At 41.0% G+C, this 13881-nt stretch overlaps 1 protein-coding gene across 4 annotated transcripts in view; it reads right to left on the bottom strand.

The window, feature by feature from the left end:
- Positions 1-13881, bottom strand: part of LOC145509644 (uncharacterized) — a 340359-nt gene that overhangs the window by 187006 nt on the left and 139472 nt on the right. Inside the window, exons 2-3 of one of the 4 annotated variants that reach the window (XR_014056269.1) lie at positions 10976-11029; positions 8661-9863 (exon numbers count right to left, since the gene is read on the bottom strand). The exons of the other annotated variants lie outside the window; for them this stretch is intronic. The gene's annotated coding sequence lies outside the window, so the exon portion shown is untranslated. Of the gene's footprint in view, positions 1-8660; positions 9864-10975; positions 11030-13881 lie in introns of those variants that run through there. 4 annotated transcript variants of the gene reach the window in all.

The following is a 13881-nucleotide window of genomic DNA, read 5'->3' as shown; positions in this document are numbered from 1 at the left end:
TTCTGCCAAGAGAACGCACTGGTCATAGCAAACACCCTCTTCCAACAACACAAGAGAAGACTCTACACATGGACATCACCAGATGGTTGACACCGAAATCAGATTGATTATATTCTTTGCAGCCAAAGATGGAGAAGCTCTATATAGTCAGCAAAAACAAGACCGGGAGCTGACTGGCTCAGATCATGAACACTTTATTGCCAAATTTCCGACTGAAATTGAAGAAAGTGGAGAAAGCCATTGAGGTGACCTAAATCAAATCCCTTATGACTATACAGTGGAAATGAAAAATAGACTTAAGGGACTAGAGCTGATAGAGTGCCTGACGAACTATGTTCGGAGGTTCGTGACATTGTACAGGAGACAGGAATCAAGACCATCCCGAAGAAAAAGAAATGCAAAAAACCAAAATGGCTGTCTGAGGAGGCCTCATAAATAGTTGTGAAAAGAAGAGAAGCGAAAAGCAAAGGAGAAAAGGGAAGATATACCTATTTGAATGCAGAATTCCAAAGAATAGCAAGGAGAGATAACAAAGCCTTTTTCAGAGATCAATGCAAAGAAATAGAGGAAACAATAGAATGGGAAAGACTAGAATTCTCCAAGAAAATTAGATACCAAGGGAACATTTCATGCAAAGATGGGTTCAATAAAGGACAGAAATGGTATGGACCTAAGTGAAGCAGAAGATATTAAGAAGAGGTGGCAAGAATGCACAGAAGAACTGTATAAAAAAAGATCGTCACGACCCAGATAATCATGATGGTGTGATCACTCACACTCACCTAGAGCCAGACATCCTGGAATGTGAAGTCAAGTGGGCCTTACAAAGCATCACCACGAACAAAGCTAGTGGAGGTGATGGAATTCCAGCTGAGCTATTTCAAATCCTGAAAGATGATGCTGTGAAAGTGCTGCACTCAACATGCCAGCAAATTTGGAAAACTCAGCACTAGCCATAGGACTGGAAAAGGTCAGTTTTCAGTCCAATCCCAAAGAAAGGCAATGCCAAGGATGCTCAAACTACTGCACAATTGCACTCATCTCACATGCTAGTAAAGTAATGCTCAAAATTCTCCAAGCCAGGCTTCAGCAATACATGAACCGTGAACCTCCAGATGTTCAAGCTGGTTTTAGAAAAGGCAGAGGAACCAGAGATCAAATTGCCAACATCCACTGGATCATCGAAAAAGTAAGAGAGTTCCAGAAAAACATCTATTTCTGCTTTATTGACAATGCCAAAGCCTTTGACTATGTGGATGACAATAAACTGTGGAAAATTCTGAAGGAGATGGGGATACCACACCACCTGACCTGCCTCCTGAGAAATCTGTATTTAGGTCAGGAAGGAACAGTTAGCACTGGACATGGAACAACAGACTGGTTCCAAATAGGAAAAGGAGTACGTCAAGGCTGTATATTGTCACCATGCTTATTTAACTTATATGCAGAGTATATCATGAGAAACGCTGGGCTGGAGGAAGCACAGGCTGGAATCAGGACTGCCGGGAGAAATATCAATAACCTCAGATATGCAGATGACACCACCCTTATGGCAGAAAGTGAAGAAGAACTAAAGAGCCTCTTGATGAAAGTGAAAGAGGAGAGTGAAAAAGATGGCTTAAAGCTCAACTTTCAGAAAACTAAGATCATGGCATCCGGTCCCATCACTTCATGGGAAATAGATGGGGAAACAGTGCAAACAGTGTCAGACCTTATTTTGGGGGGCTCCAAAATCACAGTACATGGTGATTGCTGCCATGAAATTAAAAGACGCTTACTCCTTGGAAGGAAAGCTATGGCCAACCTAGACAGCATATTAAAAAGCAGAGACATTACTCTGTCAACAAAGGTCCGTCTAGTCAAAGCTATGGTTTTTCCAGTAATCATGTGTGGATGTGAGAGTTGGACTATAAACAAAGCTGAGTGCCAAAGAATTGATGCTTTTGAACTGTGGTGTTGGAGAAGACTCTTGAGAGTCCCTTGGACTGCAAGGAGATCCAACCAGTCCATCCTAAAGGAAATCAGTCCTGGGTGTTCATTGGAAGGACTGATGTTGAAGCTGAAACTCCAATAATTTCGCCACTTCATGAGAAGTGCTGACTCATTAGAAAAGACCCTGATGCTGGGAAGGATTGTGGGCAGGCGGAGAAGGGGACAACAGAGGGTAGATGGTTGGATGGCATCACCGACTGGATGGACATGAGTTTGGGTAAACTGGGAGTTGGTGATGGACAGGGAAGCCTGGCGTGCTGCGATTAATGGGGTCGCAGAGAGTCGGACACAACTGAGCAACTGAACTGAACTGAGGAAGTTCATGTTCACATTTTCTAAGGTAAAAATGTCATTTTTCCCGTTATGTCAAACTCCTTTACTCTATTTGCAGTTGATTATCCTACTTCATAATTCGTTATGAATACAGAAACCGTGAGAGGATTTACTTCATATTCATTCCAACAAATGCTCACACCTCTTTTTATCTGTACTCAGCTTCTTAGCCTTCTTCTCTGTTCAAAACTGAAAGAGTGTCTTTTTTCCTATTATGGGCAGTTCTACCTCGTAATACCTATAGTTTGTTTTCTTCTCAATATTTTGCTTCTTCAGTTATTCCATTTGTCTACTGCACATCATCAAATTTTCCTTCTCTGCTTATTATTCATGCCAGTCTGCCAATGTACATTAGTATGTCCTACTTAAAAAAAAAAAATCCTTCTATGACTTCCTCCATCACACCACTGACCTTTTCACAACAAAGTTTACACATACACACATCTACACATCTACACAATTTTTGTAACAAAAAATAGCACTCCTCTCTCCAACTTCTCTACGCCCAACTATCTCAATATTTCTCGTGCTTTTATATGTCTCATTTCCAAATACCATGCTTGTATTGCTATTTATCAATGAACATATTTAGATCCTAATGAATGGTAAATGAGGATCTCAACTTAAATGTTAGTTTAACACTCCCAGTTTATCTTGTTTCCACCTTGCCTACATCTCCAAAGCTACTCCTCTAATTTTAACAGCCATTATACTTAAGAGTGTCGGACAAGGCAATGGCACCCCACTCCAGTACTCTTGCCTGGAAAATCCCATGGACGGAGGAGCCTGGTAGGCTACAGCGCTAGGAGTCGGACACGACTGAGCGACTTCACTTTCACTTTTCCCTTTCATGCACTGGAGAAGGAAATGGCAACCCACTCCAGTATTCTTGCCTGGAGAATCCCAGGGACGGTGGAGCCCGGTGGGCTGCCGTCTATGGAGTCGCACCGAGTTGGACACGAATCAAGTGACTTAGCAGCAGCAGCAGCATACTTAAGAGTGTGGAGAGTCACTCTTGCTACTACTACTATCCATTTTCTACACAACAACTGGAACAATCTTGTTGAAAGCAAATCAGATTATGCTATTCTCTGGGTAAAAAACTTTCAATGGCATTCTGTCATGTTTGGAATTAAAACTTAAATGCTTCCCATGCCTACAAGGCTCTAGATCAAAGGAGGTTCCTTGACTTGTCTCTTCAATCTCTAGGTCAACCCAGCTTCTCACTGTGCTTCAGTTATATTCACCTCCTTCAGTTCTTCACATGTAACAAACTGTTCCTTACCTTAGGGTCTTTGCACTTGTTCTCCTTCCTACTCTTCTCATAATTCTTGCCACAGTACACTCCACCTTACTCTTTCAGTTATAGCTTGAAGAAGCCTTCTCTGACCACCCACTGCTCTTTCCCTCTAAGCATGTCTTTCTTTACTCTACTATTACAGTATTTCTCCTTTATAAAATCTATCCCAATTTGTTAGCTTATTTCCTCACTCATCTCTCTGTCTCTTCTCCTCCTTTCCCAAACTAGAATGTCAATTCCAAGTAAGAAACCCCTTGTTCATCTTGACAGTATTTTCCATATAACTAGCTCTAGCATAGGTATATAAAGATCATACAAGAAATACTTGAATTAATTCTGGAGTCTGTAGACTAAATATAAATTTAACTAGCTTGCTAAAGCATATACTGTACCCAGTAGGAGTCAGATAGAAAACTGTTGTTTAGTCACTAAGTTGTGTTTGACTCTTTGTGAACCCATGGACTGCAGTCCTCCAGGCTCCCCTGCCCATGGGATTTCACAAGCAAGAATACTTGCCATTTCCTTCTCCAGGGGATCCTCCTGACCCAGGGATCTAACCCATGTCATCTTCCTGACCCAGGGACCTAACCCACGTCTCCTGCATTGGTAGGTAGGTTCTTTTCCACTGAGTCATGAAAAGCTGTGAGAGTTGGTACATACAAAGAAGGCTGAGTGCTGAAGAATTGATGCTTTCAAACTGCAGTGCTGCAGAGTTTGCGGGTCCCTTGGACAGCAAGGATATCAAACCAGTCAACCCTAAAGGAAATCAACCCTGCATGTTCACTGGAAGGACTAATGCTAAAAGCTGAAGCTCCAATACTTTGGCCACCTGATGTGAAAAAGCTGACTCATAGCAAAAGAACCTGATGCTGGTCAAGATTGAGGGCAGGAGGAAAAGGGGACGAGAGAGGAGGAGATGGTTGGATGGCATTATCCACTCAATGGACCTGAGTTTGAGCAAAGTCCAGGAGATGGTGAAGGACATGGAAGGCTAGCATGCTGCAGTTTACGGGGTTGCAAAGTGTTGAACACAACTTAGTGACTGAACACCACCACCAGAGAAGTCCTTGTAAACAAGAGGCCCTTGAAATCTCTTAAGGCATGAGTTAATTGACCCACTGCCGAGTCAGTTATTTGAAAATCTGTTTGTACCCAATTTGAATTCTCTTGTACTGAGTCCTCCAGGATCACTCTTGACAAGGGACACTATAATTCTTTATTTGGGATAAGGATACCCACTTCTAGCTGGTGCAGAATTTTTTGTACTGGTGTTTGAGGGGTTGAGGTAGTCTTGTGGTCCCCTGGTGGCTCACATAGTAAAGAATACACCTGCAATGTGGGAGACCTGGGTTCAGTTCCTGAGTTGGGAAGATCCCCTGGAGGAGGGCATGACAACCCACTCCAGTATTCTTGCCTGGAGAATCCCCATGGATAGAGGAGCCTGGTGGGCTACAGTCCCTGGCGTTGCAAAGAGTGGGACACAACTGAGTGACTAAGCACTGCACAGTCTGTGGTCTCAGTCTCCTTTGGGGTTCCACGGAGATTTCTTTTGTATTTAGCTAATATGGAAGACTTTAGTGGATCTGGTTTCTCCTTAAGTTGTCAATTCTTTTGGACTGTTTCTTAGCAAAAGTTGAGACTGTCCATCCCCACTGTTCTCTGCTTTAGCCTCAAAGCAAACAAGAGAAAAAAGTAGGCAAGGCAGTTTGCAGTCTGCCATTCAGTAATATACCCAGACACATACTGCATTCCAATGCTAGCAGCTATTGATAGTCAATGCGAAGGATCACCACACTTTTGAGGCCTGACAGGAGATGGGAACTGGAAAATGTTTTGGAGGAAGCTGAGAAACTGGAGTCCTTAATATCACTTATTCTTCCTTGAGAGTCCTGTTCCTAAAATTTCACCTTCTGGTATTCAGTATCAAAACTTCAGTGTTAGAAAAAGGTGGGAAAAAATTATGTTGTAATTCAATGAGCCCCCTCAGTCATTTCTTGATCTGGTTGTATATTCTCAGACCAAACGTGATTTAACTTCTAAAAATTTGCTAAATTTGGCACAAGTCACTCCAATCTACTTTCTTCCAGGAACTTTTTTTTGGAATTCCTTTCAAATATACTTTTCAAAACTCCACACATAGAAACCAATGCACCAATATGTTTTATATTTGGCTACCACGATCTCCAGGTCCTACAGCAGTGATTATGAGTCTGAGTTCTAAGACAATAATGGAGAAAGCCTGGCTAAAAGATTCACTGCTGTGTAACAGAAGCTAACAGTTTACCATCTTAAGGCAGGAAAGTCTCTATTGCCTGCAGCCCTACCTTGATTCCCTCAGTTTTGGTTTCTCTGAACTTTGTTACTTGCATTCCCATTCAGAGTCAAATTAGAGCAGGATTCTTTCGGTTGCAATTGGCTGATCCACTTGGGCAAAAACATGAAGTTTTATTATAAGAATAAATTATGATAAATAATTCAAAGATAGGGAGCAGATTCCTCTTCACAAGGGACTAAGATCAGGAACTGGAAAATTATCAGGAATCAAAGCAGCTATTAGGTCTGACATGTCACCACTGCTTCATGAAAATACAGATTGGAGTCAAACTGCCTGGGCTTTATTTTAGCTTCAAAAAAAAAAAAAAGAGAGAAAGGAAGTAAAAATATTTACTTCTCAGTTTCTTAGCTGTAGAGAACACAACTCTGATTCTCCACGTGCTGCTCCCAAAGTAGCCCTGGCCTAATTTATGTTTCTCAGGAAAAGATCAGCTGTCTGATACTTTCTCAATCCCAATTTTAAATTCTCAGAACAATCTGATTGGTTCAGATAGGGTTCAGCAGCTGTTCACCCTAGCTAAAGCTAGGATAGTGTTCCTATGAAACATTTTGCAAAACTAGATACAAAGGTAAGAAGCAATTACCTAAGGACACAACTTGCTAACAGATGCACAAAACTAGTGGAGATAAAGCACAGATGCTCAGAGACACAGTTCAAGGTATGATGGCTTGATGCTGAGAGGCTGAGTGTCTTCCCCAAGGAAGGAGTCTAGAAGCGCCCCTCTCTCTGCTCAGGACATGCCACCTGCTGTAACAGCTCACTGTAAAACAAATGCTGAATGCTATTTTCACTTTTTATCTTGTAAAAACAAAAATCCTCCTTGGATTTCTTTCAATGAAAACAGGTACCAAGGTAACGTTCTTCATAAAAGTGAAATGGTGTCAAGTGAACTTTCAGAAAGCAGGGAATTTCTATACATATATATAGCTGCTGAAGCCCACCGTGAATGTCTGTGGGTATTTCTCAGTAGTGGAGGATCATGAACCAAGCCTAAACTTTTTAAGAATTTTTTTTTATACTTCTCCCAACTCATCCTGTTCTTCCAGTCATAAAAATTCCCAGCGTAAGGGACTTGCCTTAAGTCATATAGTAATAATGAAGCTGTGCTTCAAAACTAGGTCTGATTCCAAATCCAAAATTTATGTTCACTAACAGTGTACTCGAGTTGTTTTTACCTATTGAGAACTTATTAGGCAGCCGACCTTGTGTTTAACCAAGTGTTTAAGATACAACACTTCAAGTAGTTCAAAATTAGGTTTCCTTTTTTTCATAATTAACTAATTTTTAAAAATTGGGGTGTATCACATGTAAAGTTCACAAAATTTAAATATTCAGCTTGATGAACTTCATATGTATGCAATCATTTAACAACCAGTAAGATCAAGATCCAGAACATTTCCATCATTTCACAAGGCTCTCTTGTGCCCCTTCTAAGTCAATACCCATGCCCAGAGAGGTAACTACTATCTTGACTTCTATCATCATGAATTAGTTTTGTTTGTCCTTGAGTTTCATATAAATGGAATTATACAATATGAATTGGTTTTTGTCTATTTCATTTAACAAATACCTATCAGATCCATCCATGTTATGGTGTGTAGAAGTTTATTCTTTTTTACTGTTGGGTAGTATTCCATTGTCGGAGAAGGCAATGGCACCCACTCCAGTACTCTTGCCTGGAAAATCCCATGGACAGAGGAGCCTGGTAGGCTACAGTCCATGGGGTCGCTAAGAGTCGGACACGACTGAGCGACTTCACTTTCACTTTTCCCTTTCATGCACTGGAGAAGGAAATGGCAACCCACTCCAGTATTCTTGCCTGGAGAATCCTAGGGACGGTGGAGCCTGGTGGGCTGCTGTCTATGGGATCGCACAGAGTCGGACACGACTGAAGCGACTTAGCAGCAGCAGCAGCAGCAGTATTCCATTGTACAAATACACTTCACTTTGTTCCTGTTTGAGGCCATAATGAATCAAACTACAATGAACATCCCTACGTAAGTAGAAATCTGCACTCATTTTCTTGGATATACATTCAGAAGACAAATTGCTAAATTATAGTCCTAAATTCAACTGTAACAAATACTGTTGTAGTATTCATAAAATATATCAATTTCCCAAAGTGACTACAACCAATTTATACACCCAACAGCAATAAGAGTTTCAGCTGGACTTTCTTTTCAAACAAAATAATGTTATCAGTTTATTGTGCTAGTCACACTGCTTAGTTCTACAAATGTATTTTATTTGAGGCTCTTTTGTTGCTGTTTATAAGCAAGGCTAAGCTGTTAGGTACAGCTAAGTTGTCAGGTAGATCCTTATTAATTACCATTCTTACTAAACCACAGGTCCCACCTGTTAAGATTTTACAGTAAGTCTTCTGAAGTGAAGTCGCTCAATTGTGTGCGACTCTTTGCGACCCCATGGACTGTAGCCTATCAAGTTCCTCCATCCATGGGATTTTCCAGGCAAGAATACTGGAGTGGGTTGCCATTTCCTTCTCCAGGAGATCTTCTCGACCCAAGGATTGAACCCGGGTCTCCCGCATTGTAGGCAGACGCTTTACCGTCTGAGCCACCAGGGAAGATAAGTCTTCTATATAGGAACAAGTTTTGAGAGTGTGTATTTTAAGTCCAATTTGTTCGTTAAATCCAACAAAGTTAGCCTAGATACCCAACTAACACAACTGGCTATAGAGTACTGTACTAATAGGTTTATAATAGTTTTCACACACACACACACATAAAAAAAACAAGCAAAAAATAAAACATTTTGAACTTTACAGTACGGTATCTTGAAAAGTAGTACAGAACACCAGCTGGCATGCAGGGACATGTATCAAGTGAACAGGCAAGAAGAGTTACTGCAGGAGGGAGAAAGGAGGTGGGAGATGGTAGAGCTGAAGGATCATCAGTACCAACAGATGGAGGGCGAGCTGCGATTTCACTCACACCTCATGTTGAGGGAGTGCATGTTCGCATCTTTGAAAGTTTGCAACTTGGAAGGTTCATATGCAGGGGACTTACTGCACTAAAAAAACAACTACGTAGCTTGCTATCCTATCTTATAGCAGGGTTTCACAACAATGACACTATAGTCATTTTGGGCCAGTTAATTTTTGATGTGGGGGGTTGTCCAGTGCATTGCAGTATCTTCAGCAGTATTAATAGCTGGCCTCTACCCACTGTATAGCAGCAGCACCAAATCCCTTCCCTGTTCCGTGTGACTACCAAAAATGTGTCCATATTTTGCCAAATGTCCCCAGAGAGGCAAAATCTCTCTATTAATAATCACTGTTTTGAAAATAAGCAACTGGCCTCTCTGCACTTCATCTAAACCAAATGTTGAGTCAATGTAATATTAACAAGATGATGTGTTTTTAAATGCCAATGACACAACAGATTAACATTTAAAAAGGTAAACTTTTAAAGAATGCATATGCCTAGCCTCCTCCTCAGAACAATGGAATGGAATCCCTTGAAGTAGGGCTTGAGTAATTTTGTCATAAATCTTAGGTGACTCTAAATTTTGGTACAGTTGAGAACCACTTTCTTAACAGTTTACTTTCCCCATGAATATATGCTTTACAATAGATTTCCACCAACTTTTCAAACACTAGTAGAGCATGAGGCATGTATTTGAGGAGCAGAAGGCTCACAGAAACTCACAAATCCTAGCAATTAGGTGACCACCTATAGCCCATAACCATAAACAGTGGTATCTAATGTTGTTTCTGATTGAAAAAAAAATTCCTTTTCCTGAATCACTTTTAAAATAATGTAATTTCTTTCTGAATGATTATGTGGTAACCCTGCCAGCTAATTCTTGTAGCTAACTCATATATTCAATCTTTCTCTCATGAGGACATTTTCCATTGTGTCTGAAACACTCCAAATCTTTCACCTAAAAAAAAAAAAAATCCATGAAAATGAGGTGGGGGGGAAATCATATTCCCTTGCAAGCCAGTCAAATCACCTGAAAGAGAAACTGAGACTCACTTTTGCATTTGCATTTATCACATTTCTTCTCCAATCTGGCTTCTAGGCTTATTATTCCAATAAAATATTAATAGTTCTTGCTAAGGTAACTGATGACTGTCATGGTAATAAATCCAGTGGATATTGTTCAGGTCTTATTTCATCACATCTCAACAGCACTGGACACTATTCACCACTCTTTCCCTGAAGCACTTAGGCCTTTGTCCTCCACTGCACACCCTTCTGACATCTGCAACCCCTTATCCTGCTAATATTCTTCTACCTAGCCAAAAATTAACTGAAGTTCTTTATTATACACTCCAAGGCTGTCTTCCAAGCCTAGTTCACGTACATTAAAGATTTTATCTACCCCCTACACAGTTAACTGGAGAAGGCAATTGTACCCCACTCCAGTACTCTTCCCTGGAAAATCCCATGGGCGGAGGAGCCTAGTAGGCTACAGTCCATGGGGTCGCACAGAGTCGGACATGATTGAAGCAACTTAGCAGCAGCAGCACACACTTAACAGTTTCTATTTTCAGTCCAGATCTCCTCCTCAGGTCCAGACTTCTATTCAAAAGCTTCTTGGATGACTTAAAAAGACAGGAGAAACTCAATTCTAAACTTAATCATCTCCACACGTACACATTTCTAAACATACTGCTATTCAACTCCATTCCACTGTATGTACAGCTTCTCTCCTTCCCCAACACTGAATCCCAAATGCATCAACAAATCCTATGGACACTTTCTTCCAAATCTACTCTACGTCCACACTATTACTCTGGTTCATTAAAGTTATTTCTAATCTTTTAGACTGCTAATTCAAGAATATTGTGTCTGCTTTGATCTGCCTTAATTTGTTTTGGAATTTACAGTTAAATTTTTCAATTTGCAAATCCCATCATTACCACCCAGTTTACACTCCTTCAAATGTTTATTCCAGGGAAAGAATTTCCTTCTTTCCCCAGCCTTTGGGCACTTAAATGCCCCGGCCCCCATGAGCCTCATCTTCCTCAGTTATCCCTCCAGCAGTACCATATTTCTTGTGGCCCCTTAGAGCAACGATGTGTCATCCAAGTCAGGATACTTCTGAAAGTAAAAAAAGGTCTATCCTTGGTAACAAGGCATCAGAACAAGACCCAGATCCCCCCTCAATCAGTCTCTCCCATCAGGAAGCTTCCATAAGCCTCTTATCCTTATCTATCAGAGGGCAGACAGAATGAAAACCAAAATCACAGAAAACTAACCAAACTGATCACATGGGACACAGCCTTGTCTAACTCAATGAAACTATGAGCCATGCCATGTGGGGCCACCCAAGACAGATGGATCATGGTAGAGAGTTCTGACAAAACGTGGTCCACTGGAGAAGGGAACGGTAAAACACTTCTGTATTCTTGCCTTGAGAATTGAGAACCCCATGAACAGTATGAAAAGGCAAAAAGATAGGACACTGAAAGATGAACTCCCCAGGATGGTAGGTGCCCAGTATGATACTGGAGACCAGGAGAGAAATAACTCCAGAAAGAATGAAGTGACAGAGCCAAAGCAAAAACAACACCCAGTTGTGGATGTGACTGATGATGGAAGTAAAGCCGGATGCTGTAAACAGCAACACTGCATAGGAACCTGGAATGTTAGGTCCATGAATCAAGGTAAATTGGAAGTGGTCAAACAGGAGATGGCAAGAGTGAACATCGACATTTTAGGAATCAGTGAACTAAGATGGACTGGAATGGGTGAATTTAACTCAGATGACCATTATATCTACTACTGTGGGCAAGAATCCCTTAAAAGAAATGGATTAGCCGTCATAGTCAGCAAGAATGTCCGAAATGCAGTACTTGGATGCAATCTCAAAAACGACAGAAAGGTCTCTGTTTGTTTCCAAGTCAAACTATTCAACAACACGGTAATCCAAGTCTATGCCCCAACCAGTAACGCTGAAGAAGCTAAAGCTGAACTTTTCAATGAAGACCTACAAAAACCTTCTAGAACTAACACCGAAAAGAGATGTCCTTCTCATTATTGAGGACTGGAATGAAAAGTAGGAAGTCAAGAGAGAGATACCTGGAGTAACAGGCAAATTTGGCCTTGGAGTACAAAATGAAGCATGGCAAAGGCTAATAGAGTTTTGCCAAAAGGATGCACTGGTCATAGCAAACACCCTCTTCCAACAACACAAGAGAAGACTCTACACATGGACATCACCAGATGGTCAGTACCGAACTCAGTGTGATTATATTCTTTGCAGCCAAAGATGGAGAAGCTCTGTACAGTCAGCAAAAACAAGACTGGGAGCAGACTGTGGCTCAGATCATGAACTTCTTATTGCCAAATTCAGACTTAAATTGAAGAAAGTAGAGAAAACCACTAGACCATTCAGGTATGACCTAAATCAAATCCCTTACAATTATACAGTGAAAGTGACAAACATATTCAAGGGATTAGATCTGATAAAGTGCCTGAAGAACTACTGACAGAGGTTCATGACACTGTATAGGAGGCAGTGATCAAGATCGTCCCCAAATAAAAGAAACTCAAAAAGGCAAAATGGTTATGGAGGAGTCCTTACAAATAGCTGAGAAAAGAAGAGAAGCAAAAGGCAAAGGAGAAAAGGAAACATATACTCATCTGAATGAAGAGTTCCAAAGAACAGCAGGGAGAGATAAGAAAGCCTTCCTCAGCAAGCAATGCAAATAGAGGAAAACAATAGAATGGGAAAGACTAGATATCTCTAAGAAAATCAGAGATACCAAGGGAACATTTCATGTAAAGATGGGCACAATAAAGGACAGAAATGGTGGGGACCTAACAGAAGCAGAAGATATTAAGAAGAGGTGGCAAGAATACGCAGAAGAATTGTACAAAAAAGATCTTCATGACCCAGATAACCACGATGATGTGATCACTCACCTAGAGCCAGACATCCTGGAATGAAAAGTCAAGTGGGCCTTAGGAAGCATCACTACAAAGCTAGTGGAGGTGATGGAATTCCAGCTGAGCTATTTCAAATCCTGAAAGATGATGCTGTGAAAGTGCTGCACTCAATATGCCAGCAAATTTGGAAAACTCAGCAGTGGCCATAGGACTGGAAAAGGTCAGTTTTCATTCCAATCCCAAAGAAAGGCAATGCCAAAGAATGTTCAAACTACTGCACAATTGCACTCATCTCACATGCTAGTAAATTAACACTCAAAATTCTCCAATCTAGGCTTCAACAGTACATGAACCGTGAACTTCCAGATGTTCAAGCTGGATTTAGAAAAGGCAGAGGAACCAGAGATCAAATTGCCAACATCTGCTGGAGCATCGAAAAAGCAAGAGAGTTCCAGAAAAACATCTGCTTCTGCTTTATTTTCTATGCCAAAGCCTTTGACTGTGTGGAGCACAACAAACTGTGGAAAATCCTTCAAGAGATGGGAATATCAGACCACCTGACCTACCTCCTGAGAAATCTGTATGCAGGTCAGGAAGCAACAGTTAGAACTGGACATGGAACAACAGACTGGTTCCAAATAGGAAAAGGAGTACATCAAGGCTGTATATTGTCACCCTGCTTCTTTAACCTAAATGCAGAGTACATCATGTGAAATGCCGACCTGGATGAAGCACAAGCTGGAATCAAGATTGCTGGGAGAAATATCAGTAACCTCAAATATGCAGATGACACCACCCTTATGGTAGAAAGCGAAGAACTAAAGAGCCTCTTGATGAAAGAGGAGAGTGAAAAAGCTGGCTTAAAACTCAACATTCAAAAAACTAAGATCATGGCATCTGGTCCCATCACTTCATGGCAAACAGATGGGGAAACAATGCAAACAGTGAGAGACTTTGTTTTCTTGGGCTCCAATATCACTGCAGATGGTGACTGCAGCCATGAAATTAAAACATGCTTGCTCTCTGAAGAAAAGCTATGACCAACCTAGACAGCATAAAAA

This window comes from Giraffa tippelskirchi, chromosome 6 (genome assembly GCF_054371585.1).
Source record: "Giraffa tippelskirchi isolate mGirTip1 chromosome 6, T2T-mGirTip1v1.2.pri, whole genome shotgun sequence".
In the NCBI taxonomy this organism is placed as follows: domain Eukaryota; kingdom Metazoa; phylum Chordata; class Mammalia; order Artiodactyla; family Giraffidae; genus Giraffa; species Giraffa tippelskirchi.
Note: the sequence above shows the minus strand (reverse complement) of the source record. Positions and strands in the feature narration are given on the sequence as shown.